Genomic DNA, 20,270 nt, shown 5'->3' with positions numbered 1-20,270 from the left:
TCAAATGTCCCCACTGGTTTGAAATCATAAACGAACACTATATATTCACATGCATCTGGATGTTAAATTTAAAATAATCCATTTGCTCCCCATCTTTTTCTTTGTGTTTTCTTTTTGGTAAATACAACCATTTTTCTTCCACTCATTTTTTTTCTCTCTCCCTCTGTGTGTCCTCAACCATCAATCAAGCATAAATATCAAATGTCAGACAAACAGAAAAACCTCCTTTGACTCTGGTTATTGGCAACAGCATCCACTTATCTGTGTGTGTGTATTTGTTACTGTGCAACTGTGCATGTGTGTGAGATGATGACCTTAGTTCTGAGGTCCTAATTCATGTGGAAATCTCTGCAGGGCTTCAGCAAAGAGAAGCATGTCTTATTGATTGGGCCTCAGAAATGTCTTTTTGGCGAGAGGTCAGACTAACCTACATCATGCTCCGTAGACCTCTTAAGCCCCATTTACCTCACTGGTGGTGGCTTGTTTGTCTAGTTCAGAAGGGTTACACTGACATTGGGATTTTTTATTTATTTTTTTCAGGCGTGCACGCCTGTTTATGCAGCTATGACTTTTAACCTCTCCGTTCTAAAGTGTTGTTAAATTCACAAAGCAAGGAGCGTGCATCCAATTTAAAACCACCTTTTTTTAGTTTTTCTATGACATATTTATTTTCTTATTTTTATGGATTTGAAATATGATTACAAATCCTACTGCATACTGTACTTCCAGCATCTAAACAAGCATTCTTTTGGTTTTTGGGTTTCAGTGAGATAGATACACACACACACACACACATATATATATATATACACATATTATGGCATGCCGTTCAGGAAATTAATCTTTGAATATATTGAATGAAACTCTGAATATATGGAATGAATCCCGAATATATGGAATGAAACTTTGAATATATGGAATGAAACTTGAATATATTGAATGAAACTTGAATATATTGAATGAAAGTTTGAATATATGGAATGAACCTTTGAATATATGGAGTGAAACTTTGAATATATTGAATGAAAGTTTGAATATATGGAATGAACCTTTGAATATATGGAGTGAAACTTTGAATATATTGAATGAAAGTTGACTGACGTCAGACTTCACGGCAGTGCCTGCGGCCATCTTGTTTAGCGTGTGGATGCTGCAGCAAAAAGTGACAGAGTGACAATGAGTCAGGCCGCTCGCAATCTCGTTGCGGCAATATTAAACAATGAGGACACGATAAACACACTGGCGAAACCGTGTACGGGCCAAAATCCTCCCGATACCCCTGCCCAATATCCTGCCCGTTCTTCTAACAAAGAACTTCTTCAGGTGCTAGACATTGTTCATGGTGGTCAGGAGTTTTTTCAAGGTCCTCGCAAGTTGCAGTTGGTTTATCTTGAGACTGACTTAAGACAACTGTAGTTTATTTGTTGAATACAAAATTGGCAGACATTCAGTTTGTTTATTGACATGTCCTTGCATTTGGCTCCCCCCTCTCACTACCAAAAACCATAAGAAAAAACAGATGCATATTTAATTTCAGTTTAGTTGTGAATGGAGATGCTGCATGTGTCTGGGTGTTGTGACTCACTAACTGTCACAGGATGTGACTACTATCCAAATGCATCCCTCTGCTCAGTGACCTATTTAGTAACAAATGGAGATTTATCAGAAAAAAACAACATGGACCAGATGTATTTTGTGTCTAGTCTTGTTATTTCAGAAGAATTCAATGGCATGAAGCTGTGCAGGGATATGGCAGATTTGGCACACAAAATACTGGATGTCCACAAATCAGTAGCTTCTCGTCCAGTAGAGAGTTGTGCATCCAGGTGTGCATTTCCACTGTGTTTGTGTGGCATGACATGTGTGCGTAAATAAAGGAATGTGAGGTCTACTGTTTGTGCAGTGTTAGTTTGTCTGCACGTGTGCATTCGTGTCCGTGAAACACAGAACGTTTCAAACATTTGTCCAAAAATAGCACACAGTGTTAATCACAAAAAGACTTTCCACATTTCCTCCCGTAACAATGTAAACAGAGACGTTGTGCCCACCGGTGGTGGTGCGAAGATGTGTTTGTTTGTGTAGATGGTTTTCTGAGTGTCCCTGTATCTGTCTGCTTGTGTGCTTACCTGGAGCAAGTGCATGCACAGTGTGTGCTTGCCTTGCGTTTGTGTTTGCAAAGGACATCTTGTGCGGTGTGCTGTTTTTGCTCTCGTCCCTGTGTCTGTCTTTTTATCAGGTGGTTTTCTGTTGGCACACCAAATGTGTGTTTTCATCTGCAGGTTACCTAAAGTAGTACTTGGTAGCTTATCTTCTTTTTTGTAATTAATCAAATTAAAATATTAATCCTGAAATCAATTTCCACCCCTTTAGGCAGATTAAAAATAATTACAATAAGAAATTATGATATTTTTTTCCTAAATATCCCACCATGCTGATATTAATTTTACAGATATTAAGCATTTGATGCAGTTATTTCAAAGACATTTCTTTTGATAGAATGTTTCCGCTCATTTATCGGCTGCGCCAAAGAATATCCACATTATCACAGTACATAGAGGGCCGCAGTGAAAGGAGTTGGTCTCCTTGCTGAGAAACTGGAGGTGTGAAGCCTGTCCCCTGCAGCTCTTCATCTAACAGCTCATTCTGGCAGCTCCTTCTTGTTCCATTACTCCCTGAAATGTATTCTAAACTGATGTCAGAAAATTCCCCAAATTTGTGTTGTCTAGTTCTGAAGACACATTTTAGATGCATCGCCATGCAAGTTGCATTCTCTGTTATACATAACAAAATAATAATAATAATAATCTTTATTTGCGTAGCACTTTCCAAATCAGCATTACAAAGTGCTTCACAAAACATTAAAAAACAAATTTGCAATTTTAAAACTGGCACATAAAACAAAGTTAATAAAAACAGAACATTTAAAAGAAAAACAATAAAACACAACACTATACAGTTAAGAACAGTTAATTTAAACTCACTTAGAACTCAAGTAAAACCAGGAAAGGCTCTCCAGTAAAAGTATGTTTTTAGTGATTTAAAAGAGTTCACAGAGTCAGCTGACCTGATTTCCTCAAGCAGGTCATTCTGGGACAGACAGTAGACCTCTGCCCAAGGATCTCAAGGTATGTGCTGGCCTGTATGGTGCTAAAAGGTCAGCGATGGAGCCTGGGGAACAGCAATGAATAGCTTTAAAAGTAATCAATAAGACCTTAAATTTGATTCTAAAACATACTGGGAGCCAGTGGCCTGGCCGCTGAGTTTTGGACTGTCGTGAAATTGCTTTCGTGCTCAGACAGATAAAAAGGCTGTTGAAATAATCCAGATGTGATGAAATAAAAGCATGTAAAATAGTCTCTGTGTCTTTAAAAGATAAAATGCACCCGACCTTGGAAATGTTCCTCAGATGGTAAAAACAAGTTTGAGCTGTCTTGGTAATATGGGGCTCAAAACGTAGGTCACAATCAGTCAAGACACTGAGGTGTGTAAAGTGTTCCCAGTCAAATGGTTTGATGTAAAGTTGCAGCAGTAGGTTGAGAGCAGTGACGTTGAAATGTTTGGTTTGTATTGGCAGAGATCTCTGAACCCATTGGCTGTTGTCTGATGATGATTTACCACTTTTACATTATCTGTGGAATGTAAAAGTGCAACTGACTCATTACTATTAAAAAAGACAGTAAGGCTGCTTGCTTTTAGTGAAGGACGATTTGGCCAGAATTTATTTATTGGATCATCTCAAATGAGAATCACTGCCTCATGAAAAACACTGCAATAGTTTATCAGCAATAAGACACGTGTCCTTGTGCAGCAGAATATATCTGAACAAGAAGTGATTATGTGGGACACGAAAACAGAGATGTGATGTCGAAAGTCATGCTGTCTGCTTCTGACTTCTATAAATGTATTTTCTCCACACTGGTATCTGAACCTGCAGACCAAGAGTGAGTCATCTACCAGCAGATGGTATGTGAAAATGCTTCAATTACAGTTATTCTCAAGAAGTGCTTCTATCATATAACATGGTCAGATGTTTGCCATCATTTCAGAGTGGCCTTTAAATTGGCTCTGTCATCTCAGGACCGTAAGCCCGTTTGAAGAGTAAGCCACTTCCATTTAAGGTCCCTTACTGTTCAAAGTGAGCCCTCCAGTTTTTTTTTTTTTTTTTTTGTCAGTGATTGGGAACCACATTAGACTCAGGCACCAAGCTATCTACTTCCTCCTACACCCTCAGTCACTTCAAAGTAATTCATTGTGCTAGAAATGATAGAAATCAAGGCAGGCTCTCCTAGTTTTCAAGTGTTTCTAATAAGTAAATACGTTCAGTTATATTTGCTCGCTCTGGTCTTAAATGGAAGTTGTAAATGTAAAGTGGTAATTCAGTAATAAAGACCTTATGGGCTTTATTCTATGAGCTCCCTGAGTCATTCCAATCACGCACCGACCCCACTGCTCATCATGACGATGGATGGTGGGAGCTGAAATCTTTAGACTGAAGGGGGACGCTGAGAATAAATACAAGAATTGATGCCGAAGGTGATATACACGGAGAACAGATAATCAACAACCCATTCGTGGAGGTCCTAGAAGGTTCCATAATCCTCCAGAGATGGCATGTTATGTAACAAGTATTCTAAATGAAGCTTTATTGATCTATTTACGGTTCTTTATTAAATCTATATTAAATAAATATTTATATGCAATTACACAGAATGAAGTTGAGATATTGATTCTGTAGTTCTCGGAATGGTTCAATGACCTATGAATATTTTAGATAAGACCCTGGAAATACAGGGAGGACCGCTTTTCACTGGGTGATGTGCCACAGTGGAGCAGAGAATATACAAAATACAGTACATGCAAACTGAGTTTTGCTCTGTGACCTTGCAGTTTTGCAGGATTTGGTCGGCAAAGACTGATCCATCTACATCAGTCTTCTACATCTTTTAGATTTTCCTCTTCGAAGATGAACCAGTCGATTATTTTCTGGAACACGTTCTTCCTTTTCTCTTTATCTCTGACTTTGCATGCTCAGCTGTACGTCCCCATCTATTATCCTGCTTGTTTTCTCTTTTGGACGAGCAGTGGATAAGAAATGGTGCTCAGTGCCAAACTCTGTCTTCCATGACATTCCAGATAAATACACTTTGCAGACTCTGGTTTTACTATCTATTCTCAGGCTCACATAAGCACACAAACACAAGGAATTTGGAGGCCAGGTCAACACCTTGTGCTGTCCTTTGTGTTTGTTTTAGTTGTTCCTACAGCGTTTTTGTGTGTGTCTGTGTCAGGCTGCATCCTGCTGGGGATGGCTGCTGCCATCAAGGAGTGTCATTGCTATGGGGTGGGCGTGCCTGGTCTGGTCTAGGTGGGTGCTACATGTCTAAGTAACATCCACATGAATGCCAGGTCCAAAGGTTTCCCAGCAGAATATTGGATTGTCACAAGATGGTCAGTGTTATTCACTGTGTTGTGACTGATTGGCGAATGAGGCCCCCGTTGTATGGATCCATCGATAAAATTGAGCCTCTGGTTCCCCCATATGCTTGTGTTTTTTCACAAAAGACATTTTATAACAAGTAACAGTAACAAAATCATGAGTGAAAATGCTAAAATGAATGATGGCTGAATTTCATGTAGCTGCTTCTTTCTTGGTTTCCTGATATTGTACATGTGAGCTTGTTCCCATTATTTATAATTTTTATACATATGACTTTTACAGCCTTGTATGGGAAAGGCATTCTGGAGCTCCCAGTTACCAGCCTAACAGAGGAGTTTAAGTGTGCTAAAGTTAGACTGGAAATGACTCTTACTCAGTCGAAGGATCCAGTGGTTAGGAGTGTAGCGCCTACTATTAAGACAGGGAGGAAGTGGAAGGCAAAAGAGCCAGTGCAGCAAGCACAGGCAGCTCTTAAACATAGGGATATCATAGGTCATGTACAGCAAGGGCGTGGAGGCCTAGGGCTGTGTGCAGGGAAACCTCTGTGGAGCAAGGCATCAGCAGTGGAAAGGAGAAAGATGGTAGTGGAAGAAGTACAGAAGCAGGAGGAAGCAGTTAGATGCTCGAAGGCAGTGTCGCAGGCTAAGCAGGGTCAGTGGGTGAACTGGGAGAGTGTGGAGAAAAGGAAGGTGAAGTGGAGAGAGCTTTGGAGCATGAAGGCTAGCAGGATTAGATTTATGTTAGGGGCTACTTATGATGTGCTGCCAACTCCCCAGAACCTAAACCAGTGGGTAGGTGAGGATGCTGCCTGTCCACTGTGCACTTGTGTGTGCACGCTTAGCCATATTCTGACAGGTTGTAAGGTTAGTCTTTCCCAAGGACGTTACACCTGGCGTCACAACCAGGTACTGAAATGTTTAGCAGCTGCAATTGAGGAAAAACGGGTGAATGTAAATTCCATGGCCGTTAACAGAGAGAATAGATGTATTAAGTTTGTACGGGAGGGAGAAAAGGCTAGACCAGCAGGCATCAGGCATAACACGGGACAGCTAAGAGTAGGAGGAGCCTGGCAGATGAGAGCGGATTTAAATGGACAACTGGTTATTCCAGCTGAGATAGTTAGCACTCGACTACGGCCAGATCTGCTGTTGTGGTCTGAGCCAGAGAAAGTAGTGTATTTCATAGAGCTGACTGTCCCGTGGGAAGATAGAGTTGAGGAGGCTAATGAGCGAAAAAGAGCTAAGTATGCAGAGTTAGCAGCAGATGCAGAGCAGAATGGATGGAAGGCTTATGTCTGCCCGGTAGAAGTGGGCTGCTGTGGATTTGTGACAAAGTCGGTGATTTCTCTTCTGAGTGAGCTGGGCATACGAGGAAGGAGCCAGAGGACTGCGGTTAGCAACATGTCCCGGGCAGCAGAGAGAGCCAGCGATTGGTTATGGGTACACAGGAAGCATGCTAGCTGGGGAACTAGCTAAGGTAAGGAAGGCCGCATGTAGGCCACGGTCGATGTGTTTGTTACGCGATTTGTTTGTTTGTTTGTTACGTGTTTCGGCCCGCATCAACGGGGTTGCCACCCGTCCCGTAAAATACGGAATCGTCCCTTAATTGGCAATTAAATGTTCAATTCAATTCAATTCAATTTTATTTATATAGCGTCAATAACAATACAAATCGTCTCAAGACGCTTTACAAAAACCCGGCCTGAAACCCCCAGAGCAAGACTGAAGGCAACGGTGGCAAGGAAAAACTCCCTTTTAAACAGGAAGAAACCTCGAGCAGAACCCAGCGTCCCGTATTGAACCAATACGGGACGCGATTTGTTCCGTATTTCCATAAATGTCCAAAACACATGTCTGTCACACACACACCAACAATAAATCTAACAATAATGGTCAATGATTTTGCCAGAAGACGTTCTGGGGGGTATTCCAGAAAGCAGGTTTACCGCTAACTCTGGGTATGTAAACCCAGAGTTAGCGGTAAACCTGGGATTTCGGTTCCAGAACGCTCAAATATGATCAGGCTATGTAAGTAACTATGGTAACATAGGCTCTGAACTTAACTGGGTATGTAAACCCAGAGTTAAGCCGAAATTATGCTTCCGCGTTGACACAGCGCGTCCGTGCGTACGGACCTATTACGGACCTATTGCGTCCTTGCGGACCCCCGTGCGTCCTACGCAAGGGCCAGACGCGCACCTCCCAAAAATCCTCGACGCGCGTCGAGGCGACGCAACAGCAACGCAGCAGCAACGCAGCAGCAACGCAGCGGCATTGGCTGTGATTGGTCCGCTAACTACATCCGCTGGAGACCGCTTTTCCGGTTTCCACTCATAAACATAATTGTCTCCTTTGTCGTGCCCTAATTTGCAATAGAAGTATTTCTTCCTCTGCTTGAATAATTTGGAGCTCCAACGCCAGTCTCTCTGTCTCGGTGTCCATCGTTCACTGTGACTACGGCAAAAGCCGGAAGGTAAATAACGAGGCGAGATAGTCACAAGAGTGTCGGTCGGTCGGTCACAAAAAACCATAGCGCCCTCTACCGGTGTGGCATGCATTTCGACACGTAAACCCCACGCAGAACCATCACGGTCTCACACTGCGTCCAAGCAACTGCGTGGCCATTGCGTGACCATTGCGTGACCATTGCGTGATCACTACGCGGAAGCATAATTCAACCTTTAGCGGTAAACCTGGGATTTCGGTTCCAGAACGCTCAAAAATGATCAGGCTATGTAAGTAACTATAGTAACATAGGCTCTGAACTTAACCTGGTAGGGGTAGGTTTTGTTCAGGTTATGTTCGGGTATTTAAGTGCACGTTCAGCCAGACCGCTGTTTCCACACTTGTCACACAATGACGTTTCCTTTTGAGGAAGATCCAATTGACATTGAAGCACAAATCATTCGGGCTATTCACCGTGAGAGGGTATAAGACCACGACTTAATATCCGTTCTTTTCCTAATGAGTTTTTGCCAGAGCGCTACTGTTTTTCTGCGGAATCTTTAATTTATTTAAACAACATTCTCCATCCCCACATTTCGAACGTTACGCATCGTGGATTCGCTCATCGTAATTGTTGCGCGTGCGATAACCTATTGCACAACATTGCAACGTTGCGCAATGAATTAGTTCCTGCTATTGAGGAGCAGATAGGAACACATTCAGCAACTTGACATCAGAGATGGTCAAAGAATGCGTGATGAAATCTGTCACAATCACTTCAACCAAAAAATAAATAAATAAATAAATGCACGTAAGACTGTTTCACACATTTATTTGCCCATTGCGTGTTTCATGGCCTGAAAAGAGAAAACACTTCATTATAGAGCAAATGTTCTGATCCAGTGTTCTCATGCACTGACAGAAAACATGAAGAAACTATGCTCTAGTCTCTGCACAGCATTTCTTTACCTCGATTCCTCCGTGACTGCTGATAATGTCTATTCATCCTCCTATTATTTATATGAACGGTAATATTGGCTATAAATTGGTCATTTTCGAACATGCAAGGCTACACAAATTAGACATAAGTGATTTAGGCGTAGGCCTATTAGGGTAAATACATTGCACTTGTTCATGTTGCTCCTCCTGGGAGGTTGAGGGCTCCGATGACGTGCCCCCAGGAATCCCCTCCATCATCGGACGCCCTCCATTGATACTGATCGCCAACTCCTCCACAGGGGTGGGGGGTGGGGGGGGCACCGCTGGCCCAGAACCAGTCTTCCTCTCCTCTGCTTTCTTCCTATTGGCTTTGAAATGAATGTAACTTGTTGCAATATGGCAATTCAAGAATATAATACTGGATAAGTGATGTCTAAGATGATGCACCCAGATATATCTTACCAACTTGGACAATGTTTTTATATTTTGTTTTGACCTGCGGCCACGTTCTCTTAAGGGAGGTCGGGTTACATCTAATTAAAAATAATACAATATATGACAAGGTAGTCTATAGTATAAGAAAGTCTCATACAAAGCAGTTAATATGTAGCCTAATATCTACTGAATTATTGTGCTTCTGACACATTAGTGTGCTATAGCCTACTAAACTTACGCATTTACGCGGTCGGCAATTCTCTGCCAAGCAAGATCTCGTTCCTTGGCAGACGCGCAAGTAGCCTATTGCTTTTTTCGTGATTATCGCTCCTTCCTCCTCGTACGCCTCGAGCAGAACTTGCTGCTCCGCTTCAGAAAAATAGGCTGCTCTGCGCTTTGCCATTTTTACTCATGGTTTCGACTCTCAATAGATGATGCCTTTATAACTTCGCCGTGATCGCGCACAACTCTGGGTTAAACAATCCGGGGTTGATTGAACTGATTGCTAACCGGTGTTTTGGAACCGACAGCTCGGGTTTAGTCGCCTCAGGTTCAGACAACCCAGAGGTTAAGTTTTATCTCAGTGTTTGTTAAACCTGCTTTCTGGAATACCCCCCTGCTATGCTAATGCTAATACCGTGTTTTATGTTGCTGTTATTTGGCTAACGGACACTTTCGGTGTGTCTGTTAGCATGTATGTTAACAGACTGGTGTTTAGCTGCAGTGGTGTTGTCATTTACAGTAAGTTTTCTGTTAGCCGTGTGTGCAAACTTTCTGGTAACTGGTACGTCTTACACAAAGACGTAGTAGTAACGCTGCTAACTGGTACAGCGATCATTTATTTAATATACAGTAGTATTAGCCAATATAAATATATATGGCCACTTAAAAAAACAAATACTAATAGATTAACAGTTAATAAATAAATAAACAAATAAATAAAGTTGTTAAAAAGTTAATTGGTACACATTTAAGATTTAATTAACTGCACTTCATAATAATGTGTTTATTATGGAAGCCCATTTCCGCCACTTGATGAAAAGAAATTATGAGATACTAAGTCATAATTATGAGATAGCTAAGTCATAATTATGAGATACTAAGTCATAATTATGAGATACACTCTTGCTGTGTCTTAAAGTCATACTACATTTTGATGTGATGGGGTTTGTGTGAATCGGTCCAGCTCCTGTCATAATAAGTAAGTGGCCTAAGTGATAAATCAGTGGATCACACAATGTTGTTCGGGATTTCTATTATATGTCCTGATGCTTTTTTTTCAGTAGTATAGTAGTATAGGTGGTAGCCGTTGCAGTGCTAACAGAAAGGCTAGCCTAAGTGCTAACCCTAACCCAGCAGCCACTCGTAATGTCTCCATTCAGAATTTTGATCACAGACTAATTAGGCATAACTTTATTGATCCTGATCCTTATCTATCCTGACTCTTTGTGGGCATCCACTGTTGTCACTCACGGCATCAATAAAATACCCCGCAATAATTCGGGGATCGCTGTTGGTTTTGAACGCCTCGAGCCATATCATCTTCCTAGAGAAGCCATCTATGCACCCACTAACACATATGCCGTAAGGCTTCAACTTGTCATATCCGTCCACATGCCAAACATAATTCGGACCACGGCTGACATAAATGCGCCGTCGCAAACGGTTGCGGGCACGGAGATCGACCCCATTTGGGTCCAGCAGTCTCATTATCTGGCGCACGGTTTCCCTGTCAGTGATCAGTCCGGCCATCCAACATTTCTGGTGCATCCAGCGGTACCCGTGCTGTTTGCCTGATGTTTGCAGCTGCTGAGATATAAAGGAGGCCACCTCTGCTTCATCTGCTTTGTTTTTTCTCCGCCATAGCTGGTTCCTCTGCAGCTTCCTCTCCAGCGTCCGAAGGCTTAACGTAATATTGTGTCTTTCTTCCAGTAAGGTTAAAATCTCCCTATTTGTGAATCCACATCTGAAGTAGTCCTCAATAATGGCATCCATTTTCGTTTTAGCCTAAGTATGACTTTAAGACACAGCAAAAGTGTATCTCATACCTATGACTTAGTATCTCATAATTATGACTTAGTATCTCATAATTATGACTTAGCTATCTCATAATTTTGACTTAGTATCTCATAATTATGACTTAGCTATCTCATAATTATGACTTAGTGTCTCATATTTTTTTTCATCAAGTGGCGGAAATGGGCTTCCATAGTTTATTGTTAATAAAGCATTTCAAGCTTTAAATATGACTAATTGCTTTCTTGATCACCCCTTTACTAAAAACACCAGCACAAAATAAAACATACCACTGCTGCGGGCACCCTGCCCCACAGGAGTCGGCCCGTGGTGGTCATGGCCCCGAGGAGCCGTGGTGGGCGTCCCTTATTTTCATTTCTGAAAGGTGGCAACCCTATCAACGGGGCGAATCATGGTAGATTTGTTTGTTTGGCTCGTGGTTATTAGTTACTATATTAGCTGTTGATAGACATCGAATGGTGAGGGAAACAGGGTTGTGCAGTGGCGGTGTGGAGGGGGGTGACTCCAGGACGCTGGAAGTCACTGTTAAGCCTTCTCGAGGTGTCGTGGGCCTAACTTAACGAAACATCGGTGAAGGGAGGTGCCCACTTGAAAACCCCAATGACATGCCGCATACTGCTGTTGTCTTCATGTTACGCTATGGTTAGCTGCTGAGCGGGCCATACAAGCCAGCAACGTTTAGTTAGTTTATGTTTTACAATGTCTGAACTATGCTGCTCAATGGGCTTACAAGCCAGCAGCTTTTACTTAGTTTATGTAGATTATAGGTTAATTGTCATATTATATGACCATAGGTTTGGTAGGGTCTCTTAGCTAAACAGGGCCTCTAAATGTGTTTTGCCTGGGATTTTGGCACAAGGGATTATAACATCTTATCCTGTGTATTACTGAATGAACTGTGTCACTTGTATGGAGAAAATCCATTTTAAACTTTAATGGTTTGACATGTTTTTGGTGTGAACTGTGACAAATCAAAACATCTGCTCCATATTGTGATTAGTGGCACTAGTAGTTACATAAGATCTGTCACTGAGATTTAGTGAAAAGTGTTATGTTAATGAGAGCTCTATCTGAGAGGTGAGGATTGTGAGCATTTGTGGTCTCCCGGGGAAACCAAGGCTTGCAGTTACATGAAACTCTACACACACACACGCACGCGCACACACACACAGCTAAGCAAACACGACTGGATATTATCTGTGAGCTGCATAAATACACCATCCAGTTAAAGTGTGAAATGTCTCTGTACAATCGTGGCTCACTGGCGTGCTCTTCAGAAAATCAGGTGTTCTTATTTTGGCTCCCAGTCATAATAGTCACCCTTACTGGAGGGAACATGGACATCAACGTGTGCTCTCTAGGCCGTTGACCATCCTTACTTGTCTCTGTATCAGAGGGATCAAAATGATGCAGGCTGAGAGGGGGGAAAAAAACATGATCAAGTGCGGATAAATTACATCAACTTTTAGGTTCGGTCAAAATGTTGTTATGCTGACAACCCCTATTTTTTTTTAGCTGTAACACCTAGACGTGTGAAGGGTGTGTCTTCAACCATTTAATAATACCCTTTATGGCACTAAGAAGACTTCACACCATGATTGTTGGGAGGCTTCCTCAAGGCAGTGTGTCTTCAGATGAAGAATTTCCTCTTGCATTCACAGTATTTGCTGTATTGCCTGTCTGTGACTGCTGTGAATACCTGGAGCATCTGCACTAGTGCTTCATTTAAGAGTGTAAATTGATGTTTATTGTTATTCATACCTGTCCCACTGAGCTATTCATGTACTGATCTCTATAAAGCAACCAATGATTTATAGAGCCACACTGTATGGCACTGGCAGTGTCCTCTACCAACCCTGTGGAAGAAATTCAGAGAAAAATCTGCGTTAAAATGAAGTCAGTGCTGGCAGCAGAAGAGACGTTTGAGTCATCGGTGCTCTCTGATCTGCTATTACAACATGAATGGTGCAGAGGAGGAAGGTGGTGTTTAATTACACCTCCTGTGCTGTCGCCTGAGATATTTACAGAATGTATACACGCATTACTGTGCATTTGGTGTTTGAGCCATCACTGCTTTACATGTAGTTGTAGCTATGACCCACAGATGGAAAGAAGTGAAGTTGTAAAAGGATGTTGTCGCTTTCAGAAAGGAGCTAAACAGATTTGCTAAAGCGCTCTACCTGCTGTTTTTTTACTTTTCTTGCACGATATTTCAGAAAGTAAAGTAATAATTATGATTTTAAATTTACATTCACTTCAGCTGCTATCAGAATAATGTGACAGTATACAAACAGAAATTGTTAAGTTTTATCCAACTACACCATAAAAGTAATGATTACATGGAAACACTGATCATAATAATCTGTTAATATAATAGCAATGAAAGGGAGCATCCCATATAAAGGTGTTTGCCTTAATTTACTTTAAATCCTTTTCCAGCACCTCCGTATTTGTACTTGGGTAAGTTTATCTTTAAATATATATTGAATATAGTTAAATATTTTCACTTCTGACTCCTGATAAATGTACCAACAATCAGCTCTTTTAGCGCTGTTTATTGTTTCTGCCGACTCCCAAAGGAAAGATTTAGCACTTCAGCTGCAAAACACTATGGAGCTGTTAATCATCAGCTAGGCGCTAAGTGTGTGTGTGTGTTGAAAATAGCTTCCTGCTAGAGCCGAAAACACTGCAAAAGCTGTCATGAAAACGGACTGACACAAATCACAAAAAATTCAAACGCTTCCTGCTTGTCACTGTAGGTGTGTCAGCCCATGCGAGCTAGCATGTAGCTGGCTTCTTAGGAAACGTTGTGTAGATAAGCAACCAGCACTTTATATAATACACTTAACACGGTGCTTTTTGTTTCTACCTGTAATCATTTGATCCGCAGTGACTTAGATAGATAGGAGGGATCCTTCTACCTTCACTGATATATGAAACACACTTGCTCTCCACTGCATTGTTGTGTTGTTTTTATAAACTGTGTACATGCCAGACTAAAGTTGCTCTTAATGCATACAGCTAAACTTTTTTGTTGTGTCTCCGGTCAGTTGCCGACTGGACAACTAACTGCTGTATAAAGTCAAAGCTGCATGTTTGGTTGATAATTCTCTGCAGATTCATCTCAGCTAATGGCCCCTTATTACACAGACACATTGTTTTTCATCCTCCATATTCTCCGCATCATGAGTTAAGTATCGTAACACTGACATTGGGTCATTCAGGAAAATGAGATTATGGACGTTTACTTACTGAATAGATTTTGTTTAGTGCTTTTATTTAAATGGCATGCAATGCTGCAGGCTGTGAACAAATAATGTGTGTTTTAAGTAAGTTTGTGTGTTTTATAAATTGTAACTAAAGTTGTGTATGAGGGTTATGCAAAGTGTTTATGCTTTGGGGCATTTTAAACTTTTAAATGATGAAAGAAAACATTCAGGTCTACGGAAACAGTGCAACGACTGTTACCAACAACACGGAGCACTGCATACATCAGCTCTCGGGGCAATTAATCCCAAGCCAGCTCCCATTTACCGTAACGTTAGGTAACAGGCTATCAGCGCTTCACATAAGTCTCGGCTGTTTGTTGACATAATCTGGCTTTTATCTCCTCTTTCCATCCCCCTGTCCCTGTCTCTGTCCCATCTGTCCATCCTGTCTTGCTGTTTGTTGGTCAGTCTGCTTCTTATCTGGTCTCATTTGATCCCTCCACCTCGGCCCTCCCCCCACTCTTGTATACGGTGCAACCAGCTGTGGACATTCACCTGACCATTGACCACCCAGCTGACAGGGTGTATACCTCCCTGAGATAACAGCCTACTGGGATAATTGGTAAGTAACACACACCCACAGATGCACAAACACACACGAAGCAAGGGCACACAGTGAGACATCTCTCAGTTACCATGGGAACATGACCCAAAGCCCCTGTACACACTTGCACATCTCAGTGAACAGTCCGAACACCCCCTACCCCCCTCCGTGTACTTTGCCCTGATGAGGTGCTCACAGGAGAAGCAAACTTCAAACATTAAGAGATGATGTAACAAGACAGAAAACATGTTTTCTGAGGTAACTGAGAAAATCCTGCAGGTCAGGTACACCAACATGACTCAGAATAAATCCATACATAAACGGATTTCACACATAAAAGCTGAGTTTATTCAACTATTTCACCAACATAACATATTAATGGTGCAATTTGTCTGTAGGAAACCTGAGCCTTTTGCAGTGTGTCAAACATTACTATTAAAACAGAGTGCAAACATTAATGTCCAGAGGATGACTATTATGTGTAACTTGATCCACCTTGTGGTAGCAAGTGAGTAATACAAGTCTACAAAGAGACACTGATGCCATTTGTTGTTCAGAAGAAAATATGATTTCACTTGAATATTTGGGCTATAAATTACACTCTCAACTCTGGGGTCATTCAGTGAGGTGATTTTGATAGTATGTGAAGAATAATAAACCTTTGGACCACGCAGGATGAATCACTAAGAGCGCTGTCGCCTTACTCCGTTTATTCAATATGCTGTTGTAATTCTTGCAGATCTTTCCCTACTCATCTCTGAAATTAATGAATTAAATAAATAAGCCCTGATCATAGTCCATAACGTGGATTTACTTTGGCAGATCCCTTCATCAGCAGAGGTAGTTGTTAGTAATTTATTTAAATAGAGGTTCAGTTCTTGTCCGTGTTGGCTGTTTCTCAACATTAGATGCATAAGATGAAAGCAACATAAATGAGGTACAGTCCCAGCCACAGCAGATCACATAATGACAGAAAATGTGCATTGTAAATGTTCTTTATTTCACCTTTTAATAAATAACAGCACTAATTAATTACATGTATTTTTTTAATGTACATTAATTACCAATCAGCGTAAATCTCAAATATGAAAAGTAATAGTCCTCCATGTTAGCATGTGCCATGCTAATAACTCTGTGATTTACTCTCCCTAAAAGAAAAACAATCAATAATAATTACAATAATTTATTTAAAAAAAACAAACACACAAACAAAAAAACCATTTACATGATTAAGCAGGAAATAAACATATCACACACAGGAATATGCCATATGAACACTGCAGAAGTATACTCTTAGTATGAATTGAAGAGTCGACTAAAAATAAAAAATAAAAAAAAAAGCATTACTTCGTGACCATGAGTGTAAATTATTTTGGTACGTATCTACATTTGTAAATTATCAGAATTAAAAATAGGCTCTTAAGAAAACACAAATATTCATACATCAGACATAAATCTTTTCACCTTTGATCCCCATAATGTAAATCACAGCATCTTAGTTGAAAGGAAAGATTAGGGTGAGGCAACTAGCAAATCAGGTTATAGTTTCTAGGAATTGAATGTCCTCTGGCTGCATGTTTCTGGATGCCTGGATGCATCCATGCACTCTGGAAGAGTCAAGGTGACTTGAATTAGTTTACCCACGGGATCGCTACCACAGAACTGTGTTGCTAAATGCTCCACTGTCCTCAGCGTGGCACTGATTCAGTGACCCCATTAGCGAGCATTCTGGGTTTGCTCGTTTTGGGGCAGGAACTCACTCCCAACCTGGAACCCATTGTTTTCTGGCAGAGCTTTATGGCCTCTGACTTGGAAGTGCTGATCCTCATAACAACCGCTTCACACTTGTCCGCAAACTGTCCCAGTGCGTGCTGGAGGTCACGTTTTGTGTTATAATTGCACAGGGAACTCAACGAAAGAGAAGGAAATTTCAGTCGTGGTGCTCAGATTAAAGAGCATTACAATTTCCTGTTATTGTCGTTATCTTAGTTTTCACTGGATCTGCATTGGAATCACTAGAAAACATTTCACAGAAAGCCAAACCAAATCTTGTTGCATGGCTGCATAAGACTACAGCTTAAACTTAGGTGGATCAACTCTTTATTTACACCCATATTGACCCCTATGTGCAGCCCACTGCCTACAGATAGCCTGATCACTAACCAATCAGCTCACCAGGGGGCAGCATCTACCTACAAATCACTGACAGATCTCCTGCGTGACTGACAACTCATGTGCCCTGCTGTTTGATATTTCAAACTCAAATGCTTGTCTGTTTCTGAGAGAAATTTTAGGAAGGGCGCTGCAGACACATCTTTTTACTCTCATATTCTTAGAAACAAATACACACTCCTAAAAATAATCAGTGGTTTTAAAGGTTTGTATCTCAAAACTAAACCAGCAGCCAGGCAGACTAGTTTAACCATTTGCAGTTACATGAATGTGTGCTTCATGGGAGTGTATTTTCTGAAAGAATGTAATGAAACTTCTGTACCTAAACAACAAAGAGTTCATACAGTGTAATTGTTATGGGCTCCTTTGTTATCCCTTCAGCCTAGAAGTAAGAATAATAAACCTTCCAGGATGAAACAATTAACGGTTAGCATTGTTGAATAAAAATCAAATACATCTTCGTACCCAATTGTTCCTAATAGATGTTAATTGTTGCTTCATCTTAACGTAATTGATTCACCCCGATCACATACCATGACATAGATGTACCCTTAGCAAATCACTTATTTCAGTGTGACAGTTAGTAAGATTAACATACACAATATTGTCTTTGTAGATTCCTGTAATCTGACTCCATAGCTGCGTGTGGGTCTATCACGGACTGCCATTTGGTTTTGAACCAGAGTACTTGCAATGTATCTATCAGATCTGGTGCTCCTCAAGGAGCAGTTGTAGGGCTCACTTGAACCTGTTCCCTCCAGGGAACTATAGATAGTCATCCAACCATGCTGATCAATACTTTTAAGAGTGTTGTGTCTCAGAGACCCAGCTGAGAGGTTGTGGAAGCCTTGAAACCAGTGTACATCTCCGTCTGGGTAGACATGGCTGAAGGTACAGGTTGGACCGCTACTGGTTAAAATGCATTCAGGTTTCCCACAACACTCTGAGGGGAAGATATGAAAACAGTATTAAAATGTGATTGGCGTTCAAAGCATTTGTGCCATCATGAAAATCCCATCAGATCTATTATTAACCAATTATCAGGAATTATGGGTGTCACAGAGGCATATGGACACCTCATATGGGCATTATAGTTCTTATACTACACGACCATTATTGACTATATTTTCATGTATTTTCCAATCAAATTCTAAAGATTTTCACAAGCCATGATTTGTTTTTTGTGGTAGTATCTTAGGATTTGACTAGTACCTACAATCATTATTAGCATCCCATGGATTCTAATGCTCCAAAAACACAGTTCAATACTCCAGTAGAGAGAATGAACCTCAGATAAAATAACAAACATAACCATTGCAAACTTGCAAACATAACTATGAATATCACATTCCATTTCAAAAGACTTAATCCTTTCACACGGATTTGTTTTTATTTGGAAACAAAGGCAGGAAAGACAAAGACTAGGAAAAACTACTCCAAGGTGAAGGATTAATGCAGAGGAAGGAAAGACATTCAGCACATGTATAGAGTTCAAAGACAGACACAATATGTGTTTGTATTTTGCACATTTCTGACAGCAATTTTACAAAAAGATATATCTAAAATTTGGACTGACCTTTTAGAGCTATACTGGTCTGTTCATTTGGTGCTCCCATGTTGGATTGTATTGCGCAGATGTAGTTTCCGATCATCAGAGGATTAACTTTTGGAATGACAAGGGACAGTTGTCCATCTTTATAATCACAAAAGTAGTCGTCTTGTGTTCTTTGGACGATTGCTCTTGTACTGTCCACATGACATAATAATGTATTGTCTTTTAACCATTTCATTTTCTTGATTGATAGTCCATCCAGAGATGAAGATACGTTGCACGTTAGAGTAACTTTTTTGCCACACTCAGCAGTAATACTGGGACTCACACTAAGTTTCACCAACTCTGTAGAAAAAGAAACATATATAATGAAACTGAATGGGGAAAAACAGTGTCTTGATGTTTTGTATGTATAGTTTAGCATTATGGGCAGCACAATCCCACACTTACACTTTACATTGTGAGAATATTTCAATCTACTAGTTACTTCCAGTGTTACATATACATTAGGAAGATACACACCAGAAAAAAATGACAGAAATAAAAACGTTTCTGTTGAACAAATAAGTATTTTAGGATAGTTTTACATACCTGGTGTTGTAAACTTGAATGCCAGTAGAAACCAGAGCACATGCAATGCTGTAAAACCCATTGTCAGCTCTTGTGCATTTCACTGCAACACGCAGAACCATCAAATTAAAATGCAAAGAATACACATTTGGATCTTAGCAGGCTGAGGTATTTCCCACATGGTTGTTAAGTCTCACATTTACGCAAAACTTACCTCTGAAGGACTCTTGATTCTCCTCTGCTCCTTATTGTTTGTAATCTCAAACGAGTCCAAACGGGGCGTCAGTAGATATATTGTTCGATAAACTTCTGAGGAAAGAAAGTTAATCATTGGCTTTTTATAAGGTGGGAAAACCAGGAAGGCTGGACATTTCGCTGTAGAGGGTGTGTAGTGTATGGAGCATAGGAAAGGAAGTGTGCTGTGTGTGTGGGTGTGTGTGTGTGGGTGGGTGTGTGTGTGGAAAAAAAAAGAGAGAGAGAGAAACAGACAGACTGGAAGATCTATTCATATAGTACAAGCTGTGACTTGTACAAGAACCTTGAATGGCTGCTTCAGTTTTCTGCTGCCCTGTTTTGACTTTGATTTAGGTTTTTCCCATGAGGTCATTATGACAGTTTAATACTGCTCAAACACCACGGCAATAGCCACAAGGGAAATGCTTTGATACCACGACCAAAGAGCCGCTATCTTTCAGTTAAGGACTTCATTGTAATGACATGATTCATTTTTATGGGAAACACTTTAACAGGCATGCAACAGTGAGATCGAGTACAGTAAAACATACGCACAGGTCAATGGTGGATTCTTTCATGCACCGACTCGTGTTTTTTACCTTCATATTACCCACTCAGATTTATCCTACACCCTTTT

General features: G+C 40.8%; 1 long non-coding RNA gene across 1 annotated transcript; it reads right to left on the bottom strand.

The window, feature by feature from the left end:
* Positions 1 to 16,092: 16,092 nt before the first annotated feature.
* On the bottom strand, positions 16,093 to 19,825 carry LOC311497438. Its single transcript, XR_014699381.1, has 4 exons — positions 19,614 to 19,825; positions 19,421 to 19,502; positions 18,854 to 19,174; positions 16,093 to 18,220 (listed from the first exon to the last, which is right to left on the bottom strand). It is a non-coding gene; the product is annotated as an uncharacterized lncRNA (long non-coding RNA).
* Positions 19,826 to 20,270: the final 445 nt, after the last annotated feature.

The sequence above is a fragment of the Chelon labrosus genome, assembly GCF_963514085.1.
Source record: "Chelon labrosus genome assembly, chromosome: 2".
NCBI lineage: Eukaryota > Metazoa > Chordata > Actinopteri > Mugiliformes > Mugilidae > Chelon > Chelon labrosus.
Note: the sequence above shows the minus strand (reverse complement) of the source record. Positions and strands in the feature narration are given on the sequence as shown.